The sequence below is a fragment of the Phodopus roborovskii genome, unplaced genomic scaffold (genome assembly GCF_943737965.1).
Source record: "Phodopus roborovskii unplaced genomic scaffold, PHOROB, whole genome shotgun sequence".
Taxonomy (NCBI): domain Eukaryota; kingdom Metazoa; phylum Chordata; class Mammalia; order Rodentia; family Cricetidae; genus Phodopus; species Phodopus roborovskii.
This window is the reverse complement of record NW_026126459.1, coordinates 12,721,823-12,742,187: the sequence shown is the minus strand read 5'-3', so window position 1 is coordinate 12,742,187 and position 20,365 is coordinate 12,721,823. Positions and strand designations below refer to the sequence as shown.

The window sequence follows — 20,365 nt, the reverse complement described above, 5'->3', positions numbered from 1 at the left end:
CACCCTCTGCAAACTCTTTTGCCTTTGGGAAGAAGGACCTGCACAAGGTTGGGAACTTCACTGGGTGCTTTTGAGGAAGGTTGTGGCACTTTAAAACTGGAGAGAAACTTACGAGGTACCCAAATTTATGCATGTCCAGCACCAGACTTAACCCTTAAATTCTGTCAGGGACATGACACCTATCACTGCGCCTCTTGGAGCTGTGTAACTACTAGCCTCTGAGAAAAGACCAATAAAGATGTTCTTGCCACCTCCCCAACCCCACAAAGATTAATCCCAAATGTAAACAGGGATCTTGCAACCCTGTAACTTTTACACCTAAACTTTATGTATAGGAATCTCTATACTTCACCAGCTGAATTATTCTGGAATACAGCAAGGACCTGGAGAATTAGGTTATATCTCCCTATGAAAGACCCAGGTACTTTGATTACAATCCAAAGAAAATACATTTAGTCTGAGATACCTAAACCCACAGGTCCCAATATGAAACCTTTTCCAGTGCCTTAAGTTCTTCCAGCATGCCCAAACCCCAAGATCTGCCCCTGGATCACCTATGCTCCAAGAATCTGCCAACTATCATCTTGCTTTTCTAACCTCCCCAAGCCACCCATCCAAGGGAGGGTGAATATGCTAATGGCAACCCTTTCTTTCCTCAACCACTCTGTACTTAACCTATCACAAGACTGTTGGCTCTGCCTTGATCCAATCCTCCCCCCCCCCCATGTAAGAATGCCTTACAATCCACTACTCTCAGCATCGCCACAAGCCACCGGTGATGGTCCCAACACAAATTAACACTAAGGGATATACAAGGGCAAGGACTATCTATGTATTTATGGCAAAACTACTAGATAACTTGGCTTATTTGTGCAACTGTGCAACTGTTTTTGGAACCTATCTCAGGTTCCTCTCTGCACTCTCCTGCATGCTCAGAATATAGCTGTGTGCCACCATGCTTGGCTCAGAGTTGCTTCTTTAAGTTTTGTTTTTTCAATTTTGTGTGTGTGATGTATGTGCAGATATCGGATCCCTTGGGTTGCAGCTATAGGTAACTGGTTGGCTGTTGGCTGTAAGCTACCTGCTGTGGGTGCTGGGAACAGAATATCCTAACACCTTTCTGGCTTATGAGGTGCTTCTTGAACCAAAGTAACACCTCTGAAAAGGAAATCTGCCTGAAGTCAAATTTGAATTTGACCAGGCCTCCAGATCCATCTACCAATTTACAGAAAGCCAGAAGACAAAGGGAGAGTAAAGATCAGAGGGATGCTTCCAGCAAAATCCAATCTGCAGAAATACAAGGGCAGCCATCAGAGGATGCAGGCTAAGGGTACCACCATCTGCATGAGAATGAGTTGTCATTTTAAAAAGCAGCTGAAGAGGCAGGCAGACCTCTGAATTCAAAGCCAACCTGGTCTACAAAGCTAGTTCCAGGACAGGCTCCAAAGCTACAGAGAAACCCTGTCTTGGGGTTTCTTGACAAATACTTAAGAGTACTTAGAAGTATTCAATCAGCTATAAAACTGTGTGATTGACTACCTAGCTACCTATATATCTTATCTGGAAGTTACTGCCACAGAACACGGGACAGTAGGAACTTTCTTTTAAGAACAAGCTTGAGCCTAGGCCAAGCAGAAAATGACATACTGTTATTTCCAGACTAAATGCCAGGTGAGACAAGTGTGCTCACTCACTGTACAGCAGCTCACTATATAACAACCCACTGTGACAAACACAACTAGTTCAGTTAGCTTAGCATTTGCACTATGCTTTTAAAAGGTTTAAGAACATATATATATACATGCCAGTACTTAAAAAATTGAGGGAAGAGGATTGCCATGAGTTTGAGGTCAGCCTGGACTACAGAGTAAAACTTAAAAATAATAATCTCAAGAAAACAAATACATAAGGCTGGCAAATTAGCTCATTAGGTAAATGAGCACTTTCCACTAAAGTCTGATGGCCTGAGTCTGATTCTTGAAGTCCACATGGTAAAAATAGAGAACCAATTCATAAAGGCTGTTCTCTGACCTCCACATGTGGACTGTGACACATCCACATCCACACACACAACAAATACTTTAAGTACATACATAAAGCTATACACATATAGTAATAGCACACACACACACATACACACACACACATAGCAACAGTACCCTGTGGCACTGGAGCTAACAGAGTGATGGTCTTGAGAGTAAAACAGAAGAATAGAGAGGAAACACATGCCCTTCATTTCTTTCTCTCTCTTTTTTCTTGTTTTGTTTTTTATTTTTTTGAGACATAGTTTCTGTGTAGCTTTGTAGACCAGGCTGGCCTTGAACTCAGAGACCTGACTGCCTCTGCCTCCTGAGTACGAAGATTAAAGTTGTGTATCACCACTGCCAGCTTCCTTCATTTTATAAAGGCGATGCTGTAACATCCCAGCAGGGCTGGAGAGATTGCTCAGAGGTTAAGAGCAGTGATTGTTCTTCCAGAGGTCCTGAGTTCAATTCCCAGCAACCATATGGTGGCTCACAGTCATCTGTAATAAAATCTGGTGCCCTCTTCTGGCAGGCAGGCATACATGCAGTCAGAACTCATATATATATATAATCTTTAAAAAAGAAAAGAAAAAAAATTGGAACAAAGTTATTCCAAATGAATGTGGTTCCTTTCACTAACAGATTATTGAAATAATTGGAATTCCTTCCAGGAATGGAATGTCATGCTAGGAGAAGTAAGTTCTGACTTGCTAACCACCTCCCAGGAGACTGGAATCTAGATAATGATGGACCAGTGATGGGCAGGTCCACACTTTGATTGATATATAGGGCTGATAGGAGCCAGGTTCTGACCCCCCACAACTCTAGGAAGAATGTGAGCCAGGGCAGGAGAAAGACATACTTTGCCTGTCAGTCACTCACTGCGGGTGGACTCCAGACAGCTGTGGGGACACTTTATTTCAGAAATCCGTCTTCCCACCTCAGCCAGCCAGCACTGAAGACTTTCTACTTTTATTGTGTAAAGGACAGAGTGAGTGAGTCCTCCTAGATCAGTGCACCTCAGGTTTTGCCTTCCTGTTAGCTTAGGTTCCCTTGAGCTGTCTGTTGGGAGTTCCTTGGAGCCACTGACCTTCTGTTGAATTATTTGGCTTATATGCCATTTCTATGACAGGCCTTGTCAAATTGGAAGCTAAGAAAATTTGGAGTTCTGTTGAATGACTTGGATATCTGTAACATGAAAGGGAAGGTTGAAATGGTTTAGTCTTTTGGAGCTCTGCTGAATAATTGGGTTCCACTGAATCATTTGGGACAGAGGAAAAGGATGCTCAAGAAATCGCTACTGTGATTTATATAACCATGGAAAATACTGTCTGTACTGTCTTGATGCCCTGAGGAGAAACCTAGTTAACTAGTGTCTTGTAACTTTGTGAAAGCAAAGCTACATTTTAAGTTCTTAATTACTATGCCTTAGAGATCCATGAAAGGAAAGTGCCTGTGATCTGCAACCCCTTTGCCCAAGGACAGATGGTTCTTGAAATGCTGGAGGCTATTGTTTATGGGAGATAACAAGCCACATGTTTTCACTCCCCTTAACAAGTTTGTGCTTGATTTGCTTGATCTCATATGGGCAGGAAGTTCACAGGCAGAAAATGTATCAGGATCTATGCTTGCTCCTGACTTGATGTAGGCTAGAGGTAGTACATCAGGATGTAAGCTTGTACCTGCCTGGACCTGATGGGAAATGCAATCAATTACGGGTTTTCCTTCTTAACCCCTTGCAAAACTTGATTCAGGGCCATTTTCTAGCAACCTGGGTATGAACCTGACCAGAAGCCATCCACCTGGCCAGTATTTAATTAAGGCTTGTTTCAATTTGACTTTAAATTGTGGTAGTAGTTTTATTCTAAATTGTGGTAGTGGTCTTTTTCTTTCTTTCTTTCTTTCTTTCTTTCTTTCTTTCTTTCTTTAGTGTGGCCTTATTCTTGATTGGTGAGATTAACAACTTATTATGGGAGAAACTTAATTGTCCTTCAGAGTTCCTGGAAATAACTAAGCAGCAAACCCCTATCCCTGACCATTTCTTTTCCATCTTTTGAACTTATCACATACTAGAATTACTGTTCCAGGCATGCCTGATTTAAATGTAGCTGTGAGGGCACGAGGGCATTTGGGAATGATTTCTGGACTGTTAATATGTAAGAGCTTTTGCCTCTATTTGTTTTCCTCTTCCTTTGAAAAAAAAAAAATTAACAGTTAACTATAGATGTAGGGACTGAAGAAAAACTGGCTATGGAGGACTTACCAGAGGCAAACCTAACTAAAATGTTAATAGAAATGTTAATTTTCAGCTTTCTTCCATGTGGAATGGTTTGGGTATGGCACTTTCAAATGTTAATTCTGGAATCAGGCTAAGAAAAAGAAAATCTTGTTCCAAGATTCAACAAAAGATATAAATGCTCCCCTAAAACAATTATTTATAATCAACAGACATTTAAAATATTTTACTGAAAGCAGAGTTTATTTAAAAACATTCATTGGCACCAAGATAATATTTTGTTAAGTTATAAAATTTAATATTGTCTAAGGAAGAGTTTGATAAGACTTTCTTCCAAAACAGATTCTATGAAGAAACTGGATTTTACTTATTTTCTAACAGTGAAAGGTAACAGAAAATTAGGCTACTAAAATATCTGGCTAGGCCTATGAGGTAGTTTAGCAGTTAATAACTGGTGCTTGCTGCCAAACTTGACAACCTGAGTTCTAATTCCCATCCCAACCTACAAGGTGGAAGGAGAGACAATTCTCCCGTGGTCCTCTGACCTTTACAATCCCACATATAAGCACAAGTAAGTGCAGTAATAAAAATCTTAATATTTTTGCTAAATGTACCCAAAAATCCCCACTTTTTTTTACTAGGCATACTTACATTTTAATTTTTTAAAAAATTAATTTTCAGACTGCTCTATGTGCAAATACTGTGGTCCATATGAAATATATGTGTATGTATTTGAACATGTCAATGTAGAGATGTAGTAATTTTGGGATAACTGCTAACAGATAATACATTTTGTTGTATGTAATGAGAGTATTTTAATAACTTTACTGTGTATATATATTAAAAATCATCAAGACTTTAACTACTAACATGACTGCTTGTTTTCTGCAGATTTTTAAGATTATTTTGTGTGCATTGGTGTTTTGCCTGTATGTATGTTTGTGCACCATGTATGGTGTATGTAGTGGTCCTAGAAGCCAGAAGAGATTATTTAATACCCTAGGACTGATGTTTGACAGTTGTGAGCTGTTATGTGGGTGCTGGGGATTGAACCCACATCCTCTGGAAAAACAGCCAGTATTCTTAACCAGTGAGCTACCTACCACCCCAGGCTCATTTTTGGCTTAATCTTACAAAATTAGCTACTTAGAAATTTATCTTTACAAGGTCAAGGTTCATCCCAGGCTCATTTTTGGCTTATTCTTACAGAATTAATTACTTAGAAACATAACTTTACAAGGTCAAGGTTCAGCTAAGTATCTGTTTATATTACAGATTTGCTTTATTTTTTATTATTTGTTTGTTTGTTTATATTTTTTTAGCCCTGACTGTCCTGAAATTCCCTGTGTCAGCCAGGCTGTCTCTTAACCACCTGCCTCTACATCCTGAGCAAGCCTCTATGCCTGGCAAGATTATTTTTCAACTGTGTTTATGCAAGGGTATGTGCACATGAGTGCAATAGCCCATAGAGGCCAGAAGATGGCATCAGATCCCCTGAAACTGGAATTACAGGCATTTGTGAGAAGCCTGATTTGGTGCTGGGAGCTGAACACACTAGTTTTCTACAAAAGCAGTGCCATTCTTGTAACAGCAGAACTATCTCGCCAGCTTTATATTCAAATATTTTATGGTTTTATTTAGGGTGTTTTGTTTTGTTTTGTTTTTCAAAGATGGGGTTTCTCTATGTAGCCCTTGCTGTCCTGGAATTTGCTCTGTAGACTACCAGACCAAAGATCCACCTGCCCCTACCTCCCAAGGGATGGGATTAAAGGCGTTCGCCACTACCGCCCAGCTGTATAAAGCACTTCTGAACAGTACTGCTAGCTATTGTGTTTACATGTATTATACAAGTCTCTTAAATAGCAAGGCTTAGCAGAATATTTTACCAAGCTGATGTTCTCCAAACTAGAATTCTCAGTGGTGCCTGTTCATGTGTCCCTAATTGTATTGTGACTATTCTCTAAGCAAAGATAACTAGACATGTCTCCATGCACTCCAAACACTGCCTAATAAATTTAAAGACACTGGACATTTGCTACCTACTGAGAACATCAGTAAAACAGTACTTTAAAAAACTCAGTTTTCTTAAATGTTTGCTCTTATTGGTTGTTTTGTAAATCTTTATAACTGTTGTCTGTTAAAATTTACAGAGGCACACTTCTAACAAAAGAACTTGAACAATGTTTTCTTTTTCTTTATTTATATGTGTATTCACGCATCCACAGATCAGAAGACAACTTACAGGAATTGTCCCTCTCCTACCTCATGGTTTCTAGGAATGAACTTCAGCAGTCACTCTTGGTGACAAGCACCCTTACTTATGAACCATCTTACTGACCACTTTAAATTTTTTTTCTTTTTATTGTATTGGAAGGGGGTGGAGTGCACACCTTTAATCCCAGCACTCGGGAGGCAGAGGCAAGAGAATCTCTGAGTTTCAGGTCAGCCTGGTCTACAGAGTGAGTACCAGGACACCAAGGCTACCTGTCTCAGAAAACAGAAACAAAATCTTTTTATTTCAAAGCCAACAACAAAAGGGACTGCTTCCAAAAGTGACTAAGGCCAAATTACGGAAAAGTGGGCATGGTGGTGCATGCCTTTAAACCCAGCACTTGGGAGGTAGAAGCAGGTGAAGTTCCAAACTAGGATGGTCTACACACTGTGTTCCAGACTAGCCAGGGCTATACAGTGAGGTCTTCCCCACCCCCCCAAAAAAAATGACAAAAGAAAGGTTGTTTTGGAGAAATGGTTCTTACACAGGTTACCTGACATTCTAACTGTGGATCCTACTTATACTGTGTTTGTATCTGTTTTAGACACAGACATATTTCACCATGAGACTGAGGTATGAAAACAAAGAGTAAGAAATGTAGCTGTCTTGAAAAGAAGGAAGGTAAAGAGACAGTTGTGGCCCTCTTCTGGCTATCAAACTATTCAAATAATGGTACCCAAGAAATTGGTAGCAATACTGTAGAGCACTGAGACAGGCTCCTCTAAATAAGTGTGGGAGGGTCACTACTTTATCTTTTAAAAAATTTATATTTTCAACACACACACACACACACACACACACACACACACACACACACACACACGAGTGTTCTTGAGAGTAAGATTAAGATGGATGCCAAGTGGTGATGGTGCATGCCTTTAATCCCAGCACATGGGAAACAGAGGCAGGCAGATCTCTGGGAGTTGAAGGCCAGCCCGGTGTACATAGAGAATTCCAGGACAGTCAGAGCTACATAAAGAGAGAAATTATATCATTTCCTGCCTTCCCTTTTTTTTTTTTTTTCTTCTTCAAATCTCTCCCATATGCACCATCCCCTGTACACTCTCATTCAAATTCATGTCCTTTTTCTTTTCTTTCTTAAAAGTTATTAACTGATTAATTGATTTAATGTGTATCAGTGTTTTGCCTGCATATATGCATGCCTGGTGGCCATGAAGGCCAGGAGAATGCATTAGATATAGTGGGACTAAAATTACATGAACCTACTATGCTATGTGGGTCCTAGGAATCTCAACACAGGTCCTCTGCAAGAGCAGCCAGTGCTCTTAACCTTTGAGCCATCTCTCCAGCCCTCATGACTTATTTAATTGGGGGGTGTGTGTGTTCCAAAATATATCAATACAACCTGTTCAGTCTATATAATATTACTTGTATATGTATGTTTTGAGACCATTTGATATTAGATAACCAACTGGTATCCCTGCAGAAGATTATGTAGCCAGTTCTCAGCAGTCTTTAATTTTCTATAGTTCTTTGTCTATGACTGAGACCTCATAAGCTTTTCCCTTCCACATTAGCAGTAGCATGTCTACTAGTAACGTCCTTGTTCAGAGCATGCCTGCTGTATCTTGAACACAGTCTGTTCCCCTGAAACTCATACTGGAATCTCACATCATTAAGAAGTGAGACCAGGTGGTACCTGAGAAGTCGTGAGGGCCCTGCATTCATGAATGACTTAATACATCCATGTGACTAATAGACTAATGGGTTATCTACAGCTGTCTAGTAGCATGCTTTATGTGACTCTGCCAGTAGAAAGCAGAGCTTGGAACCTTGCCAAATTGGTGACACAAACTTATATCCCAGCTACTGGGGAAACTGAAGCAGGAAGATCACATAAACTCACAATTTTAGGGACAGCTTGAGTAACCCAGTAAGACCATCTCAGAAAAAGAAAAATGCCCCTGGACAAAGTTAGTTCATTAGATCTTTCCAGAAACTATGATCCTTTAGCCTACAGTTCATACCACTCTAGAACTTAATTCCATGTGAACAGCAGAGGCAAAGAAAAACAATAAAGTGTGATGTAATATAGGAAATGTCCTTACACATTTGAGTTAGAACAGACAGACATAACTTTTGTAGGGAGATGGATACAACAGACCACATTACAATTAAGGGGGGGAAAAACCAACAAACATCATGAAACACCACCAAGAATATAAAACAACAGGTCTCAGAATAAGTGATTTTTAAAAGGGGAAGAGTTGGAGCTGAAGAGATGGCTCAGAGGTTAAGAGCACTTGCTCTGCTGAATGGTGGTGATGTATGCCTTTAGTCCTAGCCACTTGAGAGGCAGAGGATCTCTTGGATTCAAGGCCAGCCTGGTCTACAAAGTGATTTCCAGGAAAGTCAAGGACAAACTTTGAGAAACCTGTCTCAAAAAAAAAAAAAAAAAAAAAAAAAAAAAAAAGGACAGACGGAAGGAAGGAAGGAAGGAAGAAAGGAAGGAAGGAAGCATTTGCTGCTTTTGCAGAGGACTAAGGTTCAGTGCCCAGTATCCACATGGTGGCTCACAACTCGAATTCCAGGGATCCAATGCCCTCTTCTGGCTTTTGTGGGCACTGTATGCACCAGTGCACAGACACACATGTGGGCATACCATTCATACACATAAAATAAAAATAAATAAACCCTGGCAAGGAATGGTGGTGCATGGCTTTAATCCCAGGACTTGGGAAATGGAGGCAGGTAAATCTCAGTGAGTTTCAGGACAATCTAGTCTACATAGTAAGTTCCAGAACAGCCAAGGCTATGTAGAGAGACTTGTCTCTAAATAAATAAATGAATAAATAAATAAATAACAGCTAAGCAATAGTGGCACATGCCTTTAATTTCAATACTCAGGAGACAGAGGCAGCCAGATTTCTGAGTTTGAGGCCAGCCTGGTCTACATAATAAGTTCCAGAACAGCTAGGACTACACAGAAAGATGCTATCTTAAAAAAAAAAAAAAAAAAAAAAAAAAAAAAAATTCAGATTGTAACTTTTCTATTCATGATATATGTCCAAAAGAAATACATGTGCAGAGGCAGTAAAAGACAAGTGTAAAACTACTCATAGCAGCTGGGCATTGGTGGCACATGCCTTTAATCCTAGCACTTAGGAGGCGGAGGTACACAGATTTCTGTGAGTTTAAGGCCAGCCTGGTCTACAGAGTGAGTTCTAGGACAAAGACAGCCTTCAAAGCAACACAGAGAAACCCTGTCTTGAAAAACAAACAAAAAAATATTCATAGCAATATTCACAGTAGTTAAAAAAAATAATGCACACACATATTCATGTAATGCAATATTATACAGCAATGCAAACAAGTACCGTCATTCAACATACTATCCAAAAAAGCTAGACAACCCCCCCATATTGCAAGATAACTATTATGTAAATAACATAATGTTAAGTTACAATTAACATAATGTTAAGAAGGACTGCCAGAGATACATAGAGGAAACCCTGTCTTAAAATAATAATAATAAAAACTGACAGTGAACTCTTCCCATGACACACCGTAACTTCTGAGGTATTTGATGATGCTCTTCCTATAGCCCTTGGGCCAGTCCAGAAGAAACACTGCTACTGGTCCCCTGGCTATACAGGACTGCCTGGGGTGAATATGTGTACCTGCATATACATGTAAACATGTACATGGAGGGATATAATAAAGGTACCCATGCTAATTATAAAAGACTTAATTTTCTCTATGTGACTTTTTCGAGACAGGGTTACTCTGTGAAACAATCCTGGCTGTCCTGGAACTCACTCTGTAGACCAGTTTGGCCTTGAACTCACTGAAATCTGCCTGGCTCTGCCTCCCGAGTGCTGGGATTAAAGGCACTCACCACCACTGCCTGGCATATGACTACTTTTGAATGTTATTTTTTCATTTTGTTTTATGTGTTGAGTTCTCGTCAACAGTGTACCATGTACATGCAGTGTCCTGAAAGTCTGAAGATGGCATCAGGTCTCCAGGACTGGAGTTACAGACTGTTGTGAATTAACATGTATACTGTGGAATAATTCCTCTGTATATTATGTGAATATATGTCTCTATTATTGGTTTAAACAAGCTGACTAGCCAACAGCTGAACAGGATAAAGTTAGGTGGGAAAGCCAAACTAAGAATGATGGGATAAAGAAGGGTGGAGTCAGAGAAGACACCAGGCAGACAAGAGCCTGGGGCAGCACATATAATACAAATGGGTTAAGTTGTAAGAGCTAATTAGTAACATCCTGAGCTATTGGCAGGGCATTTACAATTAATATTAAGGCTCAGTGTGGTTATTATGAAGCAGCTACTGGGACATAGAGAAAACTCTGCCCACACTGTGGGTGCTGGGAATTGGAATCCAAGTCCTCTGGAAGAGCAGCAAGGGCTCTTAACCACTGAGCCAACTCTCCAACTCCCTACTTTAAAATATTTTACAACCATAAACAGCAAAATTTTAGTTTTTGTTATCTTCTTAAGAAAAGAACATCATTTTCTTTATCATGCTACTTTAGCTTCAAATCAAAGGGGGGTAAAAAAGCACATTAGTTTTGGTTGTTGTTACACCAGGCCCATGTGGCTCTCCAACAATGTCATACATATATAAAGGAAAAAAAAAATCTACATTTATCACCTATCCCAAGATTGTGGAGGTGACACTTTGGTCTTGAAAGATGAAAGTTCCCATGTGGATTTCATTCAGAGCCAGCCTCTATATTCCATAATACTCATTTTATTCTCTAGTAAATAAAAACCAGTTTCAAAATGAAACTAAAACTAAGGGCTATGAAAATGGCTCAGTGGATAAGAATACTTGCTAATAAAGTATGGGTGCCTGAGTTTGACTCCTGAGCACCTACGGAAAAAGCCAAGTATGGCTGTACATATTCCTGTAATTGGAGGGTAGAAACAAGGGAACTGCTGAGTCTTGCTGCCCATTAGCCTAGCTCCAGGTTAAATAAGAGACCCTATCTTAAAGTAATACTGTACAGCTACAGCAGGACATCTGACATCTTCCTCTGGCCTTAATGCACAAATGCATACACCTGCACATGACATCATACATGTATTCTCATTCATATTCTCTTCCCCCCAAACTAAGGTATATATATAAAGTAAGACCACCAATGACAAAGATTCCTTCCAGAACACATCTAGTCTTTCAGCCCTCTTTATTTAGTTCAGGAGCCACCCTCTGACCCAGGACTAGCCATCTGATTAGGAAAATATCGCTGCACTTGAGCAAGGCACTTGAATAGAGGAAAGGAAGAGGTAGAAAGAAAGCACTCAAAAATTAAAATTTTTCTGGTATTTTGTATTTTTCAGTTTCAAATATAAAAAACTCCTAAGTTTAGCCAGGCATGGCAGTACACATCTATATTGAGGTGTGGGGGGGAATCTCTGGATTTGAGGTCAGCCTGGTCTACTGGGCCACACAGAGAAACCCTGTCTTGGAAGAACAAACAAGCAAAGTAAAGCAAACAAAAACTTTCTAAATTTTAAAGCAGTTGGTTCAAAAGAGCCTTTCTATAGTTTATACAGCACAGTATGGAACTGTCTCAATTTAAGACATATGCTCTGATTTGGGAGAAAACATTATTTTCCATTTAAAGCTTTGTTATGCACAAGTGGCCAGTGATCTCTCTTGCAGTGGAGATCACTCAGCAATATCCCAACACAACCACCCACTTGATTTCAGCAACTCAAATGCTTTGACTACTTGATATACCCAACATGGGGAAGCATTAACTTTTCCTTTTTCACATTCAAATGGTAACATATTAAATGAAAACCATTTAAAATACCAGTTCTCAATAGAAGCATTCTGGCAAAACTCCAAACACACAAGAGTACCCTTTATGGTTAAAGTGCTCATATAGGTCAAACAAGCCTACAGGAGGGAATATAAAAGCTCTTACCAGAATGACATTTACCCTTCCATCCAGCAACCCCATTCTAGGATTCATTTGACCTACAAGACCATGCTCCTCAAATAAAGAGCACACAGAAAGTCTTCAGCCACAAGAACTGTCTACAGAAAGACTGGAACCCACAAGGAAGGCCTGCTACACACAAGGATGTGTTGATAACTACATAAATAAGCTGCACTGATTAGGAATGATAAAGTAGTAGAGGGTTATCAAAGTTGGACTCCTTCCTGTGGGTTGGCATGCAACTGTGTCCCAAACATGTCACCTACAGTTACTCAAGTCTCCAAATGCCAGATCACAAGGTCTACACAGAGGCAGAAGGACAAACACAATACTAACCAAGATATAGGATTCTGATTTAGAAAAAACAGCTACTCAAAACAAGTGGAAAATTTAACTACAGACTGGCCACTGGATGACACCAGGGCCTTTTCTTTCATTTCTTAAGACTATCAGTGATGGAAATAGAGTAGAGAGAAAAAATACTTAGAGGTGAAGAGTCCTAACACCTACAATTTCCTCCTAAAAGTTTGTAATCCCACAGGGGTCCCATCTAAGGATGGGGCATCAAGAAGCACCAACTCTGTAGTTCAGAAACTTCACGATATAAATTTAAAAAACAAAACAAGAAAACCCTTCTGTCTTCAACTGTGCAAGCCCTCAGAGATGTCAAGGACACCTGGTTAGAGGGGGAGGAAATCTTTGTTTTCCAAGACCTAAATTAAGACCTGGTCCACACCTGAGGGCAACTTTAACCTACTAGGTGTTATGCATAACTAACATATTCTAGGGGAGGCAACGCCATCAGGAGCCTTCACACCACAAATGTCACAGAGTCACTGAGCCTATATAGATGACAACTATAACCACTAAGGCTACCACGTGATGGAAAGCCCAAAGCTAAACACCAAAGACAGCTAGCTACAAAGAGTTAAACTTCAGAAATCTAGAACCAGAGTTGTTTCCACAAGACTTGGTCAGAAACCATGATAAGGCTGCCTTGGAAACAAAGCACATTCCACAGTAAGCAAACAGCCCACATTAAGGTCACTTGGTCCCTGTTCAGTCCCTGAAATAAATGTTCTGGGTCACATACCACAAGCCTGGATTTTTCTGGTTGCTCTTTTTATATTTCCCCTGAACTTAACACTAGCATCTTCATTAACTACCCTTTCTCTGTGATCTAAGCAGTCACCAGTGACAAGCCTAAGCCACAGTTTCAACTGAAAGGCACTGGAAATCTTTAAATGTCCTTCACAGGATGTGAGTGTGGCTTTCATGATACAGTGGCGAAACAGAGCCACATCCCTGTGGCTGACAGATGGAGCAGAGACCACAAGGTGAAGCTTAAGAAGCAGCCATGATGGCTGCTTACATGAAAATTCAACTGCTCACACTGTCTGCTGAGATAATGGAGTTGAACAAAGCGAATCTGCGGTTGCTAGTTCACCAAGACAAGGGACCCCAGATCGAGGAGTAGGTGGCTACGGCAATCACAACAGCACGCTTACAGGGCAGCAAAACAGGACAGCGGAAGCACAGCCTTACTGCTGCTGGTGGTGTAGACTTTGTACAAAAGGGAAAGAGAAACCTGGGCCACAGCTGCTGGGAGGCCCTCACATGGAGAAGGCTGCAAACAGAACTCATTCTTTCTTTGTTGGACTTTTGTCCCACCATTTTCACACCAAGTCATTTAAATTGTGTAGCCATTGACTCTCAAAACATATCCCTGAAGAAGTGAGAAGGAAGCTACAGCTCACTGGCTCCAGCCCATGAAGGCATGACACATACTCTCTGAAAACAGGCCCCTCAGAGATACCCTCAAATGTTCCAGAGGCATTTCAGAGAACACTCTCAGACAGAACACACAGCAACAAGTCTCCCCTTAACTATCTGTAATTTTCCTTAGAAAACTACTTGGGAATTGGATCTCCTTATTTTCTTATTTTAGAGATAGCTTCTCAATATTTTGCACAAGATGGCTTTGAACTTCTGTGTTCTAACAAACCTCTGGCCTCTAACCCCTCTCTCAATAGCTGTGAACAAAAGATGCACCCAGGTACAGGGAAAGCCTTTTTCTCTAGTTTATATAGGTGCCTACCACCTTATAAAATTCTGAGAACAGGAATTTATGAAGTCACCACTAATATAGCAGGTAGTGCAGTGCCAAGTCCAAAGTAGAGGCAAGAATGGCCCATGAGGCAGAGAGTTCTTCTGTCTCTCCAGGTGTCCTCTTCCTCAGAAATAGAAAAGGTTTACTACTCCTAACAATATCTTCCAAAATTTGAACTACTAAAAGCACATATTTAATAATTAGCAAGAAGGCAATGGGTTGAATATAGATCAGTGGTAGAGCATTTGCCTAGCATGTCTAAGGCCAAGGGATCAATTCCTGGCACTACAAAAAAAATAAATAAAATTAAAGACAAAACAAAAACAAAAACTAGAGACAATTATAGCAAGATGAGTTGTTTGAGATGGCTCAGTGGGTAAAGGTGCCTGCCACACAAACCAGACAACCACATTTTGATCCCTAGAATACACATATGGGAAAAGGAAAAACTATCTTCTGACCTCCACATGTGCACTGTGCTGTGGCATATGCATGACCCCATCACACACACAACAATAAATAAAACTTAAAATATGATTAGCAAGAAAACAACTTGCTATTAATAGGTACTTTGAAATCACTTTGCTAAAAAGCATGAACTCCTCACCTGGGACCACATGGTAACTTAAGGCAGACAAAAGCCTAGAGTTCCTGGGTTCTGCATGTCTCCATTGTCTTAAGACTCTGGGTCCTTCACCTGCTTAATTCTCGACTTACGTACGTCAAATCCTATGTCAAATCCTCAAGGAGTTTTGTCTACAAGCTGATGATAGCTAATCTATTTCATGTTTCTTCAAGGTTGAAGACACAGAGTAATAACTGAGGTATCTTACTGTCCTGCTCTGAACCCACAGAAGGCACCTTAAGTCTCCAGTTGCCCTAAACCCCACAGACAGATCACCTAATGATGAGCTCACCGACCCCCCAAACAGGAATACTTCTCTCTCAGGATATGTGGACTGTCTTCTCACCACCTTGCAGAACCAGAACTGAGATAATGATCAACTAGACCACACTGTGACAAAGACTACTTAATTATGCATCCCTCTTGCCCCTACCTAATTGTTTAAATCTAAAGCTCATGTCATGCCCCAAGATGGGCTTAAATGCTTACTTTTCATTTCCCCTAATGGCTGTTTTGATTATACTCTGTTTGTACTCCCCGCCTGTAATAGGGTTTCTCTGTGTAGCCCTGGCTGTCCTGACTGACTCTGCAAACCAGGCTGGCCTCGAACTCAGACACTTTTCCTCCTAAGTGCTGGGATTACAGTATCAATGGTGTGTGCCACCAAGCCTGACTTGTTTGCTTTCTTTAGGGTTGAGTGACTGGACCTGGTATGCTAAAACCTGGAACTGGAACTCTGGTCTAAGACTCCAATTACAGGCATATTCCAGGATAAAGAAAAGCCTAGACACTAAAAAGTGAGGCAAGAGGGCTGGAGATGGCTCAGCGGTTAAGAGCATTGGCCACTTTTCCAGATGACCTGGGTTCAATTCCCAACACCCATATGGTAGCTCATAACTGCCTTATTTCCAGTTCCAGGGGATCTGACCCCTTCACAGATATATGCATGCAAAACACAAATGCCTATGAAATAAAAAGTGGGGCAAGAAGTATCTGAAAGACTGAGGTACAGAGCCTGGAAGGACGAGAGCCTGGCAAGCTGCCACACTTCCCAGATATGAATGAAGGCCAGGAAGAGTAAGAACATTCTGAGACTCTGCAGCTAGGTTCAGTGACATAAAAAACATCTGCAGGAACTACCAAGTCCTATAACAGTATCCCAAAGAGTAATGAAAAGAATGACAGAGATGACTCTGAATTGTCTGTGCAAATGTTCAGATAGAGACAATATAGAGGCTCTGGCTAGTGGCTAGGTCTCTAATTCCAGATGGCTCCACCACAGGGCTAACCAGTCAATGGACAGGGAAAGAGTCACTTACCTACTCCCTTCTCTCATCAGGTCAACCAGAAGTCAAAACTAAAGTATGTGAAGCCAGGCACATAGAAAGCGCAAATCTGAAGTGAAGAGGCAGAGGCGGGGACCATGGCCACTTACTTTCTCCATGCTTTCAGAGCTCCACTTCCCAGCTTTCTCTCTCCAAACTCTAGGCCCACCAGAGACCTGAAACACACACACATTTCTTTTACTGAACAAATACTACACATATATTACCTCCATAATTTCCTAAAACCTTTCCAAAGGTGTTAGGGACTCTCTGTGTATGTACCAACATCAAAGAGTTTTCATCATGAAAACATCAGTCATCATAGTCAAGAATTAACTGGTCAAGGACACACTTGTGTAATCACTATTGAACTAAGAGTTTCTTCCTTCCCCTCCCCCCTCCAAAAGAGACAGGGTTTCTCTGTGTAACAGCCCTGGCTGTCCTGGAACTCTCTGTAGATTAGGCTGGCCTCAAACTCACAGTAATCTGCCCACCTGTGCCTCCTAAATGCTGGGGCAGTGCCCAGCCCTTTCTATGTTTAACTTATTCTTACTTTATGTTCATTGGTATTTTGCCTGAATGTTTGCCTGTGTGTGGGGTATCAGAAGCCCTGGAAATGGAGTTACAGACAGGTGTGAACTTTGTGGTGCTGATAATTAAACCTGGGTCCTCTAGAAGAATACCCAGTGCTCTTAACCACTGAGTCATCTCTCCAGCCTCTTGCTTTCAATGTAAGAGACTGCATACCTGCCTAAAAGACTGCATGTCTCCAGCTTTCTATTGCCATGATAAATACCATTACCAAAAGCAACTTGGGGAGTAAAGAGTTTAACTTCATCTTATACTTCCAGGCAACAGTCTACACTGAGGAAAGTCAGGACAGGAACCTGGCAGTGGAGGGCATGGAGGAGCACTACTTACTGGCTTGCTTTCCAGGGTTTGTTCAACTGCTTTTTTTTATACCACCAAGGATCACCTGCCTAGGGGTGGCATACCACACCATTCCCCATCTACCTGAACATAACTTGCCTACATTGATTATTAATCAAGAATATGCCAAGCAGACGTGCCTACACAAAAAATTTTACGGAGGTATTTTCTCAATTAAGGCTCCCATTTCTGGGGGCTAGAGAGATGGCTCAGCAATTAAAGAGCACCCTGTACTTTTCCAGGGGACCCAGGTTCAATTCCCAGCACCTACATGGCAGGTTACAACTGTCTGTAACCCCAGTACCAAGGGACCCAGCACTCCTACAGAGACATACATGTAGGCAAAACACCAATGCACATAATAAATAAATAAATAACATTTAAAAAATTCCCTTTCCCTAACATGTCTCTGTCAAGTTAACAAAACCAACAAGCACACTGATACCTTGAAACTTTCTAAAAGTTCACAGAATATTTTAACTTATATATCTTTCCCTGAAAAATAAAAATCACAAAGAGAAATGTGTTTATAAATTACAGGAAGTGAGCATCAATGCCTTCATGGAAAGGCCACTGAAACCTTCAGGGTGTAGACCAGTGGTTCTCAACTTTCCTAATGCTGCAACCCTTTAATACAGTTCCTCATGTGGTAGTGAACCCCCAACCATAAAAATATTGTCGTTGCTACTTCATAACTGTAATTTTGCTACTATTATGAATTGTAATGAAAATATCTGTGGTTTCCGACGATCTTTTAAGCGATCCCTGTGAAAGGATCGTTTGACCATCACAGAGTCGCGACCCATATGTGGAGAGTCAAACTTGCAGCTTCCTCTCAATTTTGGTTAGTGTGGAATTAACTCAAGCCTGAAACTTAAAAAAAAAAAAAAAAAAAAAAAAAAAGCCTCAAACTAAAATTGCCCTAGTCTTGACTTTATCACCACTATATTAAGGGGGGGGAAATTCTACAAAGTCACAAGAATGCACTTGCCATAGTTGACTGGTTTTTAAAAACGGCACTTAATCGTATCCTAATTAACTTCAAAAGCAAATGACTTCCCTTTTTATAAACACCAGAACAGCGACAGAAGCTCCTCCCGAAGCTCCTAACTGCAGGGACTTGAAAAGACGCGCACGAGCCTCGTGAGAACCTTCACACACAGAGAGGACCCGCAGCCATCCCAGCAGAGGCGAGTTGGGTCGCCCAAAAAGGACAAAAGGAACAAAAAATGACGGCAGGTACTGCGACAGCGAAGACGCTGCGGAACCGAGGCGTGAGTTAAGTTTGTGTTCGTAAAGCCTCGGGAGTCAGACCCAGAAGCACACGCTACAGCCAGGCACCAAGAAGCGTAACATCCACCCGTGTCACCACCGCGCAGGCGGCCGGTGCCCCTTTCTTGGACACGCACGCCGACCGGCACCGGCTTGGGGGTGCCACGACGTGGCAGGAGCTGAGCACCGGATAAAAGATCCCGTGGGTCGTCCCGCTGCCGCTCCACTCCGCGGCCTGGGCCCGCCGTTGGCGCAAGGCGCAGCTGTCAGAGGCCCGGCCCGGTGCACCCACGGAACGCAGCCCCCGCCCGGCCCGCCGCGCACGGACAATGGCGCAGTCCCAGACCCCTGAGCGGCGCCGGCCGTCGAAGACGCCACTGGAGCGTCCCGCGCGCACTCACCTGAGGCGCCGGCTCCGCGCGGCGCAGCGCGGGCCCGCGGGCTGCGGACAGCGCGACGGGCGCGCCCATTCATTAGTCGCTTTGTCTGCCCCCGCCGCCCCTCCCGCCGCCCCAGCCCCGCCGCCCGCGACGACGCCGGACGCTGCGCCCCTCCCAGGGCCCCGCGCGGGTCGGGGGCGGGGCCCGGGGCGGGGCTGGCGCGCGCAAGCGCAATCCGTGCGCACCTGCCCCTCCTTGGGCTGGGCCCAGAGGACCGCTGGATGGGTTTGAGCAAGTGGATTAAGGCAAATGGGGCGGAGCCGCGGAGACTACGCAAGCGCAGTTTCCCCTCGTCCCAGCTCGGGAGGTCAGGTTACGCCGGCGCAGTCTCACGTCCTGAGCCGGCCTGGTGCCGGCCTCCTCCGTCAAACCACGCAAGCGCGGTCCGGCACACCTGCTCCGGCAGTTTCCTCCGCAAACTACGCAGGCGCAGTCGCCGCGGCGGTTGATTAGACTTGTACGTTTGTGAACGTTCGTCGTCCGCGGTTTCTCCTCCGGGCTGGGCCGTTAGTGGTGGTCCAGCGCCCTCCCAACGGCTGGCTGTGGGGCTTCCGGGCTTGTGGTCAAGACGGGCACCCGCACGGGGACGAGCGCGCAGCTTCTGCCTGTAGCCCATGGATAGAGGCTAGACGCAGCAGGTGCTCACTGCACAGGGCTGGGATCCTGTTTGGGTAAAAGAAATATGGAGTTTTTGGTAGAACGCTCCAGTTCAAATTCCTGTGCGGACCGAGTAATTTACAGGTGGAATTTGGCCCAGCGATCCTTCTTCGTTGACACTTAAGACCACAGCTTATTTTTTATGCGGAAGTTCTATCCAACACTCGTCTCCTGACTTGTGATTTGGGGCCAGTTTCTTCTGTGATTTAGGATTATGAGCCCAGCTCGGGGTTGGTGACTGATGTCACAGGTTGAAGCAGCTTGTTGGCTCTGATTCACAGTCACTAGTCAGGGGACATGCTTTAGAATTCCGCGTCAAGGCTCAAGGAAAAGACCTGAAGGAAAGGTGTTTTGAGCTGCCAGTGCACTGCGGATGGAACCTATGGCCATCAGTGGTCTGGAACCCCGAGTCTGTTTTCTTGTCTTCACTTTCTTTCATTCAGGTCAACTATGTGTGTGTTTGGAGGTGGTGGTTCCATATCAGGCTACATAGGCAACATAGGTCCTCAGATTGCAGGTTCCTGGAGGGTACAGA

General features: G+C 42.6%; 1 protein-coding gene across 1 annotated transcript in view; it reads right to left on the bottom strand.

The window, feature by feature from the left end:
- Positions 1-19,246, bottom strand: part of Zbed4 (zinc finger BED-type containing 4) — a 31,728-nt gene extending 12,482 nt beyond the window's left edge. Inside the window, exon 1 of the mRNA XM_051189578.1 lies at positions 19,135-19,246. The gene's annotated coding sequence lies outside the window, so the exon portion shown is untranslated. The remainder of the gene's footprint in view (positions 1-19,134) is intronic.
- Between the last annotated feature and the right edge of the window lie 1,119 nt (positions 19,247-20,365).